The sequence below is a fragment of the Narcine bancroftii genome, chromosome 1 (genome assembly GCF_036971445.1).
Source record: "Narcine bancroftii isolate sNarBan1 chromosome 1, sNarBan1.hap1, whole genome shotgun sequence".
NCBI lineage: Eukaryota > Metazoa > Chordata > Chondrichthyes > Torpediniformes > Narcinidae > Narcine > Narcine bancroftii.
The window spans coordinates 357,030,364-357,046,905 of record NC_091469.1 but is presented as its reverse complement, the minus strand read 5'-3'; positions in this window follow the sequence as shown (position 1 = coordinate 357,046,905).

The following is a 16,542-nucleotide window of genomic DNA, read 5'->3' as shown; positions in this document are numbered from 1 at the left end:
GAACGTGGAATTCACCAGGCAGGGATTAGAGTATGGGATAGGGAACACCAAGGGGGACCAGAGGCGATACCTGGGGAACTTAAATTCCCCCTGGCAAAACCAAATTGGGATAAGAATACTAATGATGGTCGCACATTAATGGAGGAATATAGGGTTAATCTGATAAAAGGATTCAAGGAATCTGTTCCAAAGGGACAGAATTTTAAGAAAGCATTTGAGGTTCCCCAAGGTCCCGAGGAGACCCCCTCTGCATTTCTGAATAGATTGCGTATGGCCATACAGCAATATGGGGGCTCTGGATATAGAATCCCCAGCGGGTGAACAATTGGTATTAACGGGCTCCATTACAAGTTCAGCCCCAGACATTAGAAGGAAATTGCAGAAGACTGAGAATTGGCAAGAACAGGGAATAACACAGCTTTTACAAATCACACAAAGGGCATACGTCCAGAGGTCTGAGGATAAACAGAAAGGAAAGGCTAAGATTTTGATGCAGGCAGTCAAGGAAGTCGTGGAGGGACAGCAAGGAAAGGGTAGGGGCTGTGTGCCAGCTCCTGGACATTGGGAGGAGCTCCGGGAGTAGGAGAGTAGAGACCAGAGCAGGGGCAAGGGTAGAGGGGAATTCCGGGGATGACGACCATTCCCGGGACCTCGTGGTAATCCCGGTAGGAATTGGGAAACAGGAGCATTAGTTTGCTACCATTGTAAAAAGGAAGGACATTTTAAGAGAGAATGCCTAATGCGAGCCAGGAAGATGCAATCTTATGCACTGATGGAAGCAGATTATGAATGGGGGGGGTCACGGTTCTCAGTCAATACACACCGTGGGGCTACACGGAGAATGTTGGAATCTAGGGGTTAAAACAGTAAGAAATAAATGATTAATTAATAAGTGTATATTTACTGCATGGTTCAGGGAAAAAGGAATGTGATTAAGTGGCAATCACAGCAGGGAGCAAAGTTGGCTGAGCAAAATTGTCTCTCCAAAATACAGGGAGAGGAAATGCATAAAACAATTTAGGAGGAATGCTCAAACGAAATGAGGTGGTGAGTAGCACAGGAGACACAGGCCAGATCAGAACAAAGAATGGCCTGTAAGAAACAAAGGGAATGGAAAACAAGTCTAGGAGGAAGATTAAGGCAGGAGGAGGTGTTAAAGAGAACAGCAGAAATTGGCAGGACAAGAACAGAATGGTGATTAGAGATATCTGGGGATGAATTAATTTCTGATCAACACAATGGGATAGTCTGGCCAGGAGGATTAACATGGGAGTGCTACACCCCAGATATCTGCAAAACAGGAGATGACTTGTGATAACGCTTATGCAAAAAGATCTAGCAAAGGAAGACAACTTTTGTTCTGTATGATAATGAAATCTAGCAAAGGAAGCCAACTTTTGTTCTGTATGATAAGGTTGACCTATATAAACTGAACCAACTGGACAATAGGGGTCAGTCTCGGGGAGTAGCTCACTGGCAGGTGACCTATGAACTAACAGACTGACCCAGAGCTCTGTTAAGTTTTATTCTTGTGCTGTGTAATAAATTGACTGTTGAACCGAATACCTTCTCCTATCACTTCATTCAAAGAACGCGCTGGACTCAGACTACACATAGACTAAATTAAGAGTAAGTTAAAGCCAGAGTCCGACAATTTGGTGACCACGACGTGATGAAGATGGAGAAGTGACGGAAGAAAAAGATACGAAACACCGGTCGATTGTGGTGTGGTGATAACAACAAGTGACCATCCTACAAAGGGAGGTAAGCAGACGCCTGTTTTAACGAAGTTCTGCTATTGGCAAAGATAAATTGTGTGTTGTCACTACTCTGCAAAAGCCCTCGTTAAAGCCAAAGAATAAAACAAAAAGGGGGTTGGAGTCCCCCTAGTAGAACGGGGTTGGAGTCCCCTGTAGTAAAAGGGGGTTGGAGTCCCCCTAGTAGAACGGGGTTGGAGTCCCCTGTAGTAGAAGGGGGTTGGAGTCCCCCTAGTAGAACGGGGTTGGAGTCCCCTGTAGTAGAAGGAGGTTGGAATCCCTCTAATTGTCGGACTCTGGCTTTAACTTACTCTTAATTTAGTCTATGTGTAGTCTGAGTCCAGCGCGTTCTTTGAATGAAGTGATAGGAGAAGGTATTCGGTTCAACAGTCAATTTATTACACAGCACAAGAATAAAACTTAACAGAGCTCTGGGTCAGTCTGTTAGTTCATAGGTCACCTGCCAGTGAGCTACTCCCCGAGACTGACCCCTATTGTCCAGTTGGTTCAGTTTATATAGGTCAACCTTATCATACAGAACAAAAGTTGTCTTCCTTTGCTAGATTTCATTATCATACAGAACAAAAGTTGTCTTCCTTTGCTAGATCTTTTTGCATAAGCGTTATCACAAGTCATCTCCTGTTTTGCAGATATCTGGGGTGTAGCACTCCCATGTTAATCCTCCTGGCCAGACTATCCCATTGTGTTGATCAGAAATTAATTCATCCCCAGATATCTCTAATCACCATTCTGTTCTTGTCCTGCCAATTTCTGCTGTTCTCTTTAACACCTCCTCCTGCCTTAATCTTCCTCCTAGACTTGTTTTCCATTCCCTTTGTTTCTTACAGGCCATTCTTTGTTCTGATCTGGCCTGTGTCTCCTGTGCTACTCACCACCTCATTTCGTTTGAGCATTCCTCCTAAATTGTTTTATGCATTTCCTCTCCCTGTATTTTGGAGAGACAATTTTGCTCAGCCAACTTTGCTCCCTGCTGTGATTGCCACTTAATCACATTCCTTTTTCCCTGAACCATGCAGTAAATATACACTTATTAATTAATCATTTATTTCTTACTGTTTTAACCCCTAGATTCCAACAAGAACCATTGGTAAATTTAAGCATAGGACCCCACAGTGACAAGATGACCTTTTTAGTAGATTCTGGGGCAGCCCCGTCTAGTATTTTACAACCACCCGAGGGTGTTAAGACAGAAGGGACAGTGATGATTTCGGGAGTAGGAGGAAGAGATTTTACGGTCCCTGTATTAAGGGATGTAAGAATACAAATGGGAGAGAAGATAGTAACAGAGGACATTCTACTAGTTCCCCAAGCTGGAGTTTGTTTGTTAGGACGAGATTTACATGACCAATTGGCTATCAGCACCAGACCACAGGAATCAGGTATCGGGGTTCAATTGTATGTATTAACCGAGGAGGATCGGGAACTAATAAATCCTGGAGTATGGGCAAAAAGAGGCAATAGAGGAGTGTGAGATATTCCTCCCCTGCAAGTTACTTTAACAGATCCTGAGCAAGTAATTAGACGAAAGCAATATCCACCATCTGAAAGGGGCTGCAGCCAGTAATTAACCAGTTGGTGAAAGATGGTATACTCGAACCTTGTATGTCACCTTTTAATACCCCTACCCCTGAGGCTAACGACCAGTACATATCCAAATATTTAAAGGGACTTTCTGCCTCTCTATACGAATTAAAACGGAAGGGTTTATTAGCTTAAAACCCACCCCTGGAGCATCCTATTCATTTTATTAAATCTGGTGATTGGGTATATGTAAAAGCATGGCAAGATCACCAACTAAAACCTGTCTGGGACGGCCTCTATTGTGTACTTTTGATTACAGACACTGCAGTGCGAACAAAAGAAAAGGGGTGGAGTCACATAGAACGAATTAAACAAGCTGGTGATCCACGGATTAAAGACATTGATAATCGACCCTCCACCTGGCGTGCAGTCCTTCATCCTTCTGATCTGAAAGTTACACTACGCTGGGAAAAAGTGCTGTAATGTTGTTTTTACCATCTGCTGTTTTGTTTACTTGTTGGTTCCCAATTTTTGGGAAATCACCAAATTGCTCACAATGTATTAAGTCCTCCTGGAATAGGGGCAGCAGAGGTGACAATTATTTACCTTTAGAATGCAGACAGGGCGCAGGTATAGAGTATAGTCATAGTGGGGTACCTTATTTAGTATGGGTTAATATAGGATCCCAACATGGACCAGGGGAACAGAACGGCCCTAGGGGAGTAGACTTGGTTTGTATTCTGACCTCTACAGATATTAAAAAGAGGAGTTTTAAAGAGATAGCACAAAGAAGATGGTGGGACAATGACAGACAGAATGTTAGTCAGGATTGTACATGTAGCAGAGATAGAGTGAATACATATGCTAATGTTCACAGACAGGCTGCAACTCACAGGTTCAGTGATACTTATGCTAATGTTCGCAGACAAGCTGCAACTCACAGGTTAAGTGACAAGAAACACCCCTCCCCAACTTGGTCTCCTGTAAATCATCCTTTGGGTCACACAGACAATCGGAATGTTAAGAACCACCACTGTAAGGGGAGTTCCAGTTGTAAACGACGTAAGCTGCTCCAGAACACCACAGCTGCTTGGCATTTAAATCATTTAATCAGACTCCAGGCAGCCTTGGAGATCATCACTGAACAGACAGTGATGGCCCTGAATTTATGGGCTGAAGAAAGACGACAGATACGAGCCACAGTTCAACAAAACCGCCTGACTCTCGATTATTCGTTGGCTGCTGAAGGCAGCATTTGTGAAAGACTGGTTAATGACCAGGTCAGGTGGTTAAAGACACTTCTTCAGGAGTTCAAAAATCTTCCCATGCCCAGGTTCAGACTTGGCAACCTTGGTCCGGTGTGGGATGGACTAGACTTTTTATTGGTAACTGGAGTCTGATACCCACAGCCCTTATAGCAGCTGGACTCGCTATTTTGGCCATTATGGTGCTCCTCTGCCTAAAGACTTGTGTGCAGTATTTAATTCAATGGAGCCCTCATCAGATCACTATAACCCAAAGGATGTATGTTTCCCAAATTCTGTCTGATGATGCTGAGACTGCAGTTTGTTTACTGACTCGCTGGGGAAAAAGACCAAGTTTACAAGTAATACATTCCAATTGAGAATTCACGAAGCGTAGCTAAAAGAAAAGTGAGGGTTGTGAGAGATGAGTAAAACTAATATGAAAATATGAGAGATGAATAAAGCCAGTATGAATAGGATAAGGGTAGGAAGTAAAGTTAATCTGAATAAGATAAGGGTCTTCTAGCTAGACAGAGTCAGCAAGTTCCGCATATGTAATTAGTAAGCCTTAGACAGAATTAGCTAGTTCTGTATATATAGGAGTTAGTAATCCCTGAGGGTTGGGAAGGTGTGAATAAGGACAAAGGCAGGTGAATAAGGACAATGAATGACATGATGGGACACAGACAGGATATTCCCTGGTCCTCCAAGTTCACAGAAACAGCACGTAGGCAGACAGGATTGCCTAATGTCAAACTTATCCAGAAGGCAGAAAAATGTTAGGGGGAGGGAGGGTACCTCTACACTGAAATGAGCTGTATAAAAGTTGGGTGAGCCCCAGTATGTGTGTGTATTCCCAGGGTAAGGGGAAGCACCCAACTTTGCATTGTTGTATAATAAATATTCTTTGTTCTCAATTTTTGTCTTGAGCGAAATCTGTGAAGGTACTTCTGTTTCTCACATTCTGGTTGTACATTTTATCTTTTTCTTTTTCAGTTCCTCCCACAATACTCTGTCTATGATGTTGGTGTCACTCCCACTGTCCACCATGATGTCAACCTTCACACCTCCAATCACTAATGGGACATTTGCATTTGCATGTTTATTGTTAATAGCAAAGGCATATCTTGTCAGTTTGTTTTCCCTGATCATCATCTCCTGTACATTCACATGAGCTCTTTCCAACATGACGTACATTTTGTTCGCCCCTTGGCCTATGTCCGTCTCTCATCCCCCTTCTTCCTCTACAATTATTTTTATGTCTGGGTTCACATCTTGCCTGGGTTGGGGCTCTGCATGTCTTAGCAAAATGGTCTTTTCTACCACAGCTTCTGCAGACTTGATCCCTGGTCGGACAGCACAAATCCTTGCCAAAATGTCTGATATTGTCACATTGATAATTCACGACCACATTCCGAATAACTAATGTGCTTACCATGTTCCTGTCCTTTGCTTGTGGCGGTAAATATGAACTTGACTAGAATAGGTGGCATCATATCCAGCTGGGGGACTATCCAATTTCATAGTCTGAAACTGAGTTTCCACTACTTCAAATGATGCTGCTGTTGTCAATGTTTTTGCCAGTGTGAGTGTTGCACCTTTCTCCAACAACTTACACCTCAAGTCGTTTGATGTATAAATTTTTACCACCTGATCTTGAATTTGATTTTCCAAATCTGCTCCATAATTGCAACCTTCCTGAGTTGTGTGACCAATTGAAGAATGCTTTCCATGTCCCTCTGTCTGATCTGTCGAAAGACATGGCGCTGGAATGTGGTATTTGATTCCACAACAAAATGCTTTTTCAAGGTGTCAACAGCCCCGCGATAATCCGCTGTGTTCCCCGTGTCGGCCAGCGTCTTGAAAATCTCCCACACTGCAGCCCCTCCTCCGTGTGAGCTCTGCTGGCATCGCCCTGTCAACAAACACTCCCAAGCTGTCAGCATATGAATCAAATTCCTCATACCAAGCCACCCAGTGAGCAGTAACTATGCTTACTTCTCCAGTGGGGTCAAATGGAGACAAACCTTTAAATCCTGTGGCTTCAATTCCTCCAAATGCCATATTTTCTCCTGTGTAGCTAAATCTCAAAAATCTCAGTTCATCACTAATGTCGAATTCAAATATGCTCAGTTTTTATTCCACCAATACTGTTTCTTACTCCCTCATGGCCCTGTGCAACATGCTAGCCATTACAGTCGATAACCAATCTATATTATCCTGCAGGGCATTATAGTCGATAACCGAACTGTATTATTTATCACTACGATAGTTGCAGCCTTTTAGGGGATGGTGGATTTGCTCAGAGGGTCTGGAAAAGGCTGCTTCCCAAGCAGCTGTTACAGAGGAATCCATAGATGTACGCAGAGGTGAACATTGAGTGCTGCTCAAACTTGGTAAAAGGAGCTTGTTGGACTGTCCAAAACGTATTGGTCATCCAGCACAGTGAGTTACTGTATATGTAAGGGAATAGTGCCGATTCTAGACTGCAGGAGTATATGCTGAGGGACACACTGAAAGAGCATGGTGCACTCAATACAAAGGCTCAGTGAGAAAGATGTACAGTCATGGGGCTTTCCATTACTTGACACTGAGGGGCTGAGTCCAGTGGGGAATCCCTTCAAGCTATGGAAGGATGTATCAGCCTGGGATGGGGGGGCAGGCACAAGTGGCTAAGGTGTTGTGAACAACAAATGTGCTGACACAAACAACACAAAGAATGTAAAGAGCTTTGTTCTGTGTTCTTTTGTACACTTTTAAGATTATGAATTAAGATGATTTTTGAAATAAAAAAGAGTTGATTCTGGAAATTAACAGCCAGAAACCAGGGCTCATCCAGAGGAGGTAATGGCTGAGAGTGGTGTTAACAGGAAATAACTTGGTTTCTCCAAGCTTTGATTGTAGACTTTACGAAATACAGTGAATGGTCTTTTTTTTTTGGTTGCTGTTTTGCACCACAAAATCCACATTTCCAACTATCTCCAATCATTTGTTCAACCTCTTTGTGATGTGTTTGAGGAGCCTCCTTTCTGTTTATATACCAAGCGTGCAGTAGCTACCTTTATAATGAAATGTGGCTCATATAAATCAAGCAATTTGTTGATATTTGATAAAGTCGATGGTTCTTCTTGTCAGTCACATCAGTGTTGATACTTTCTCTATAGTTTTGAGCTTTTTTAGCTGCTTTTATATTTTTTGTGACTATAATCCATTTAGGCCTTGCCATAAACTTTATTTCCTGTGACCTGTCTGCATGACCTGTTTGCAGGAATGTGAAGCTCAAGAGACATTCCTCTTCCATTCAGAAGTAGAACTAAGGAATCATCAGTCTGCATTCCTTTGTAGTAACACAGTATTATAATTTATTTTTCCAGATATATTGCCACACTATACCAGGGCCCCCCAAAGTTTTTAGACCATCGACCCCTTCATGGAATCCTTGATTCCTTCATCGACCCCCCAGGCATGGAATCCCCTCCACCAGTGATATTCTTTGTATGTGGAGGGGGCGGTGCTGGTGGTGGTGGTGGGGGGGGTTGGGGTGGGAGTGGAGGGTGGCAGTGTTGGCTGGAGCGAGTGGTGTGGCAGCACTGGCTTGGGTGGGGGGGGAGGCTGGTTGGCGGTTTTGACAGGGGAAGGGTGGGTGGCATTGGCCAGGTGGGAGAGCACCACCTCCCGACATACAAAAACACACTTCTTTAGTCTCTGCTCTATTCACCCTCCCTCATCCTCCTGTTTGCTCTCAATTTATTAAAACGCCGAAACCAAATACAACATGACAGCCACCAAGGCCCGCTCTCGCGAAAGGTTGGCACCTCTGCCATAGGCACTAATTTCCGTTGATCCGCCCCTACTTTCAACCTGATAAATTCAATCGACCCCGCCCCCGGCATTTATCAACCCCCCTTTCAACCCCCAGACATATTCATCGACCCCCAGGGGTCGATATGGGAGACCCCTGAGCTACACAGTTCCTACAAACGCCTGAGCTTGGAGCATAATCTTCATCCACAAGGGAGAAAGGAAACCATGCTTGTTACTTGGAGACTTCTAGCCACTACCCTGTGGCCTAGTCACATGGACCTGCAAGACATTACAGCTATGAGAGATTGTGAAATATCACCATAAAAAGTCATGGAAATTTCCAGGTGATTTACCATTAGCCTGAAGGCCACCTAATCTCATCAATCTCACCAGAATCTTGTGATTATCTAATGTTAGCTAGTTGGTCCTTTAACGTCAAAGATGTCCTTTTAGATTTTTTGCCTTGTAATGGTCAATTGTACATTTTTTTGCTGAAGTCAGAATGGGATGTTAGGAATTGAGTGTCATTTCGCGATTCCTTCAAGGGCATTACAGTGAAACCTTGTTGTAGACCTACTTAGTTACATTGATGTACAAGAGCACTGTGCTACCACTTGTAGAGTCAGGCAACACAGAAACAGGACCTTCAGTCCAATCACCCTTAAAGCAGTTCCATTTTCCTGCACTTGTCCTATATTACTCTAACCCTTTCCTATTCAAGTACCTGTCTGAATGTCTTTTAAACTCAATTATACCTGCTTCTCCAACTTCCACTGGCAGCTCTGTGTGAAAATATTGCCCCTCAGAGCAATATTTTTCCCTTCACACTTTAACATTTTTCACTTCACACTTTAAACCCATGTCTAGTTTTGGACTCCTCTACCCTGTGAGAAAAACAGTGACCATTCATCTTATTTATGTCCCTCATTATTCTATTTGCCTCACCAAGGTTATCAGAATCAGAATTTTATTGATATGTACAAGTCACAAAATTTGGTGTTTTGCAGTAGCAGCACAATGCAAACATTCATACTATAACCATCTTACATTACTATTAAAAAATAATAGTGGATGAAAAGTAAGGCAGTGTCTTTGGTTCATTGATTATTCAGGAATCTGATAGCAGTGGGGAAGAAGCTGTCCTTGTGCAGCTGGTCATTTTCAGATAAAACATTCATGAATATATCTGGATATGTGGCGTTGCTTCTGACCGTCAACGTTGCTCAATTGTCTTTTATCTTTGTCTTCCTCTCTGGAAGGTACATTTCATTTTCCTCAACAACAGTGATACAGCCCTCCAGCTCTCCACTTTTTTGTGCATACAATTTGGAGGAAGATTTGTGGGTAAATGGTGGATTTAGAACAAAGAACATCACAATTCAGGCCCTATAGCATACAATGTTGAGGTGACCTGTAAATCTACTCCACAATGTAGTTTTCACTGCCACACACCTATAACTTTCTATTTATATTACATCTGTGTGCCCAGCTATGAGTCTTTTGAATGTCCCCATTGTAACAGCCTCCATCACCACCCATCACTCTCTGAGTAAAAAACTTAGCTCTGACGTGTCCCTAAACTTTCCTCCACTCACCTTAAACCAATATCCTCTGGTATTTACATGGACTAGTGGATGACCGTCTCCCTGCTACTTAAGTGCATATGAGTTCTAATGCAAATAGAGTGAATTTCCCCAGGGATTCCTTTACTAGATAAGAAATAAAGTTATAAAGTTCCAGGAAAATCCTGTTTGAACCATTCATTCAGGGTTTTGTCACTCCTCAACTCAAGGGTGAGCAATAGAGTCTCTCCTCAATCAGACTAAAAATCCATTCATCAACAGTGCAGAGTCTGGACTTGAAATGTCAATTGAAATAAATATGATGCAAAATAACATTTTAAAAAAAGCAAAATAAAGAAGCAAAAGCAAATAATTAAGGAGCTAAAGTAGACCGAATTTTAAAAAAATATTGTTGTTTTCAAAAAAATTGAATGAATGAGGCTCTACACATGTGGAATATGAAAAAAGAATATTGGTAGTGATTAAAAATATCCTTTTCAGAATGTTAGTGGTTCATGTTCACTGTAGAGAGAGACTTAAGAACAACATTTGGTTAACTATTCTCGTGCTGCTTTGAGGGAGTTCTGTGCTCACATCAGTGTCATCTTGGGGAAAAAAATTTGAAGCTGAGTCCCTGCCTGTTCTCTGAGATGAATGGAAAAGATTTCCCAAAATTATTTCAATGCATTTTAAAAATTTGATTTAAATTATATTTACAACATGGTAAAAGCTGATTCCAACCATTTAAACACATGCTGCCCAAAGACACCCATTTATTTTTAATATGGGAGTCATTCATTTTGTGAGTTTACTGTAATGAAATGTGCAATATCAATGAAGATCTTTCTTTCCTAAATGCTCTTTTATATTTGAATGACCAAGAACTACTTAGAATGCTTGTTGGACAAGCTCTGAAATGCTATGCCATTCTATTTATTTATGACCCATCAGTAATATGAAACTTATAGAGATGGCTTTATGTAGACACCTGTTTCCTGATCTCTCTTTTCATTTGTGTGCTGAATATTACTATCGAGCCTTGGTGTGATTCCTACAGCAAAACCCAGGACATTATCCAAAATGTACAATGGTGAGAGAGGAAGAGCACTGTTTAGCATTCATCTCTGTAAATCAGATGGTCAGGTATCTGGAAAAATTAAACTGGTTAGGATATTAGAGGCTTTGCCCAATGTCCTAATCAAAGATCGGAGAGAACGTCATTTGTTTCAATGTTTCACAATTGATATTAGGTTGCTGGGGGCTGACTAGAGCTTCCTGAAACTTTGAGGTGAGCATGATGAGTGAAACAGAGCGTGTTCAGGAGCAAAACACAGAAGTCTGCAGACTCCGAGATTCAAGAATGGACCTTGCTGAAGGGCTCAAGACCAAAAGTTGGTTATGTATCTTTATCTTTGCTGTTTGACCTGCTGAGCTTATCCAGCATTGTGTGCAATTGGGAGCATATTTACAGAGCAGCAATGGTCATATCGCCATTTCTGTATCATAAGGACTATATGTCATCTGGGAGTTGTGGAGCTGACTGAGTGAATATGTTTTGATGCAGAGATGGCTGCTGACAAAGCTTCTGCCCACACACTGCCAACCAAGATCATGGGAAGCCCTGGCCTGGGACTGCTGTCTATTCTCTTAAACACCAAGCCTTTTGATGTGTCCCCCATCCCACTTCAAGGAGTGAGGAACATGAAGATGTGGGTGGTGTATGTGAAGGAAATGACATCGGACCTGTCTTGCACCCATGCTACCAATGTTGCATCTTCCTCAGGCCCTCCTGTAACAGCTCCTGAGCACAGGTGCAGTTGAGGGCTTATAAATCCATGGATTACAAGAGCCCACAGATATCTGCACACTGCAGGAAATCTTCCCCATCTGCCTGTACACTGTGAATATAGTGCTGTGAACAGCACTTAAGAAATAGAACAAACTGAATATTACTATGTTCAACCCCTTAATGAGAAGATACAGATATCTCATCTGGAACAATGGCCAGACATTTATATCTGGGGAAAGAATGATCAGAAGGGCTGGTATCCAAGAAGGCAAGTTCATGAATCTGGGAAGTTAAGATCCAACATCCTTAATGTTAGACATCAAATGAAGATTTTGTAAGTTTTGCCAAGGCAATGGTACAACTGCAAGCAATTCTCATCACCATATAACCATATAACCACTTACAGCACAGAACAGGCCAGTTCGGCCCTACTAGTCCATGCCATAGCAAATCCCCACCCTCCTAGTCCCACTGACCTGCACCCGGTCCATACCCCTCTAGTCCTCTCCTATCCATGTAACGATCCAGTCTTTCCTTAAATGTAACCAATGATTCCGCCTCGACCACATCTGCCGGAAGCTCATTCCACATCCCCACCACCCTCTGCGTAAAAAAATTTCCCCTCATGTTCCCCTTATAATTTTCCCCCTTCAATCTTAAACCACGTCCACTAGTTTGAATCTCCCCCTTTCTTAATTGAAAAAGCCTATCCACATTTACTCTGTCTGTCCCTTTTAAAATCTTAAACACCTCTATCAAGTCCCCTCTCAATCTTCTACGCTCCAGAGAAAAAAGCCCCAGTCTGCACCACCTTTCCCTGTAACTCAGACCCTGAAATCCTGTCAACATTCTCGTGAACCTTCTCTGCACTCTCTCAATTTTGTTTATATCTTTCCTATAATTTGGTGACCAAAACTGTACACAGTACTCCAAATTTGGCCTCACCAATGCCTTGTTCAATTTCATCATAACCTCCCTACTCTTGAATTCAATACTCCGATTTATGAAGGCCAACATTCCAAATGCCTTCTTCACCACACCATCTACCTGAGTTTCAGCCTTGAGGGTACTATTTACCATAACTCCTAAATCCCTTTGTTGCTCTGCACTCCTCAATTGTCTACCATTCAATGTATATGACCTATTTAAATTTGCCTTTCCAAAATGCAGCACCTCATATTTATCTGTATTAAATTCTATCAGCGATTTCTCAGCCCACACTTCCAGCCTTCCTAAATCACCTTTTAATCTACGGTAATCTACCTCTCTGTCCACAACACCACCAATCTTTGTGTCATCCGCAAACTTGCTTATCAAATTTTCTACCCCTACGTACAGATCGTTAATATATATAACAAATAATAGTGGACCCAGGACCGAACCCTGAGGAACTCCACTAGTCACCGGCCTCCAATTGGACAAACAATTTTCTACCACTACTCTCTGACACCTCCCATCCAACCACTGCTGAACCAATTTCACTACCTCCTTATTTATACCTAATGCTTCCACCTTTTTTCCTAACCTCCTGTAGGGAACTTTGTCAAAAGCTTTACTAAAGTCCAAATAGACAACATCCACAGCTTTCCCTTCATCAACCTTTTTTGTAACCCCCTCGAAGAACTCAATCAGGTTTGTCAAGCATGATCTACCCCTGACAAAACCATGCTGATTACTCCCTATCAATCCCTGTACCTCCAAAAATTTGTAAATAGCATCCCTCAGAACACTTTCCATCAACTTGCCCACCACAGACGTCAGACTTGCAGGCCTATAATTCCCAGGTTTGCATTTGGACCCTTTCTTAAACAGAGAAACCACATGCGCCACCCTCCAATCCTTTGGTACCACCCCCGTGGCCAGTGACATCCTAAATATCTCTTTTAATGGCCCCACTAACTGTCCACTAGCCTCCCTGAGTGTCCTAGGGAATATTTTGTCTGGTCCGGGAGATTTATCCACCTTTATCTTTTTTAACACAGCCATCACTACCTCCTCGGTTATCCTTATATGCTTCATGACCTCCCCACTATTTTTCTTTACTTCAACTGGTTCAACATTTTTTTCCCTAGTGAATACCGAGGCAAAGAAATCATTCAAAATTTCCCCCATTTCCTCAGACTTCTCACTCAGCCTTCCCTCACTATCTATAAGGGGTCCAATTTTATCTCTCACTAATCTTTTACTTTTAATGTACTTATAGAAACCCTTTGGATTTATTTCTACTGTCAGCCAAAGCCTCTTCATGCCTTTTTTTTTTGGCCTTTCTAATTTCTTTCTTAAGATTCCTTCTACACTCCTTGTAGTCCTCCTTCAACTTCTCAGCTCCCTGCTCTTTATACCTCTTGTACTGTTACAAAATAATTTTAATTTATGAAAATTAGTGAATTCTGCATAGACCTTTGCAGAATGATTCCTTATTCACTGATCTATATTAGACAAATTTTGAAGACTCACAAGTTCCTTTATTGCTCCAAGCTCTTCGATATTCTCCACACCAATTATTCGAAGAATCCACTTCCACAAGAGATGGAGGCGAGGCAACCAACTGACATACAGGCTTTGTTAGTTTCAGCTTCAACAAGTATTTGAACCAGTAACAATTCATGAGTGTGATAAATTTCAAAAATCACAGAAGCCATTCAAGCTATAGCAAAAGATGTGATGTGAATTAATGGACTCATTATAGACTCCATCTGCATGGCTCTGGAATTTGAGGTAAGCATGTTGATTGCACGAGATTTCAGATTTAACTTATGTTGACCTTCAGATCCATTAATGATCGTCAAGTTTATCTCTGCTGCTCATCCCCAAGCATACATCCCAAAAAGGTCCTATCTTGCTACCTTGCTAGCACTTGATGAGAGTACCTTTCTCCTTTCTTACTTATCAGTTCCATCACCTCATCACCTTTACAAAAAAATGAAAAACCTGAAGATTATTAGATGATTAGGATGTGAGCTTGTTCTATTTTCTCTAGAAGGTAAATAGCTTTTATAATCTGTGCCATCTTGGGAAGCGAGAGAATATTGTGGCACTGTCCTTCCCTCCCCAGCTGTTCATGTTTCTGGAGAAAAGCAAGCTGGCCAGCAAGACTTGGCTGGGAAACAGTGAATATTGCAAGAAGCAATAGCAGAGCTAGAAATATGATCAAAAGCATGATGCTATGTGCTCTGAGTTGGTGAGGAAGGACAGACAGGGGACAAAACATGAAGGTAGCCAGTTAGAGGGGTTGAAATGTGTCTATTTCAATGCAAGGAGTATTAGGAATAAAGGGGATGAACTTAGAGCATGAATCAGTACATGGAACACAATGTTGTTGCTGTTACAGAAACTTGGCTGGAGGAAAATTGGCTGATGCAGGTACCTGGGTTTAGGTTAGGGGTCGATAAAGTGGTTGATATCAACTCCCTGGGGTAGATGGGACTATTCAAGGGGTCGATAAATGCCAGGGGGTTGAAAACACCAAGAGGTCAATAACCCGGTGGGGGGAGGAGGAAAATAATTAAAATAACGCCTCCCCTGCCTGGTCCATCACGTGGGGGGTGTGGGGGTGGGAAGGGGAGGATGCTCACCTGCCATGAACCTTCGTGCGCCACCGTCACACTTTCCCCAATCGCATATGCGCCAGCCGGCAGTGCACAGCCTGTGGACCATGGGATGCTGCATTTAACAGATGTGCCCTTTCTGCCCCATAATTTGCCCTCCATTTGGGGATGTAGGGTCTACATTCCCAAATAGAGGACAAATTAAAGTCCGGCTCAAGGAGGTGCCAGATGGCCACCCTACCTAGCCCCCCACCTTTGGTGTCAGGATTCTATGCCTTGGGGTTGATAAGGGACCACATAATTCCTGAAGTTGTCAACAGTCTAAAAAGTTTGGGTCACCTGGTTTAGGTATTTTTAAAAAGAATAGGATGGCGGGGGTTAGAAAAGAGGGGTGGGGGAAGTAGCATTCCTGGTCAGGGACAGTAACACTATAGAGCTAGTGCAGGGGGCAGGGGATAAGATTTTTGGATCATTGGGATCTCTTCTGGGGAAAGTCGGACCTGTACAAAAGGGACAGACTCCACTTGAACTGGAGGGGTACCAATATCCTGGCAAGCAGATTTGCTAGAGCTGTGGGGGAGGGTTTAAACTAGTTTGGCAGGGGGGTGGGGAGCAGAGTTTGCGAGCAGTGTCTAGGGTGCATGCCCACGAGTTAAGAATGATAAAGATAACAAAGGAAGGATGGAGGTTAAGGTAAAAGGTAGAATGGGGGATATATGTGAGGGTCATTCTCTGAAATGCATGTGCTTTAATGAAGGAAGCATAGTGAACAAGGTAGATGAACTTAGAGCATGGATTGGCACTTGGAATCATGATGTTGTGGCAATTAGTGAGACCTGGTTATAGGAGGGACAGGACTGGCAACTAAATATTCCAGAATACAAATGTTTTAGATGTGATAGAACAGGGGGTTAAAAAAAGGGGGAGGAGTTGCTCTGCTTGTTAAGGAGGACATTACTGCTGTGAGGTGGCAGGATGGTTTGGAGGGATCATCCAGTGAGGCTGTTTGGGTGGAATTGAGGGGTGGAGGAGGCATGAGGGCACTAATAGGAGTATATTATAGTCCACCAAATGGGCTAAGAAAATTGGAAGAACAAATTTGTAAGGAGATAACATATATGTGTAATAAACATAAGGTAGTGATCATGGGAGATTTTAACTTCCCTCACATTGATTGGGATACCCATACAGTAAGAGGGCTGGATGGGCTAGTTTGTCAAATGTGTACAAGATAGTTTTCTTAATCAATACGTAGAGGAACCAACTTGGGTCGGTGTAATACTGGATCTCCTGTTA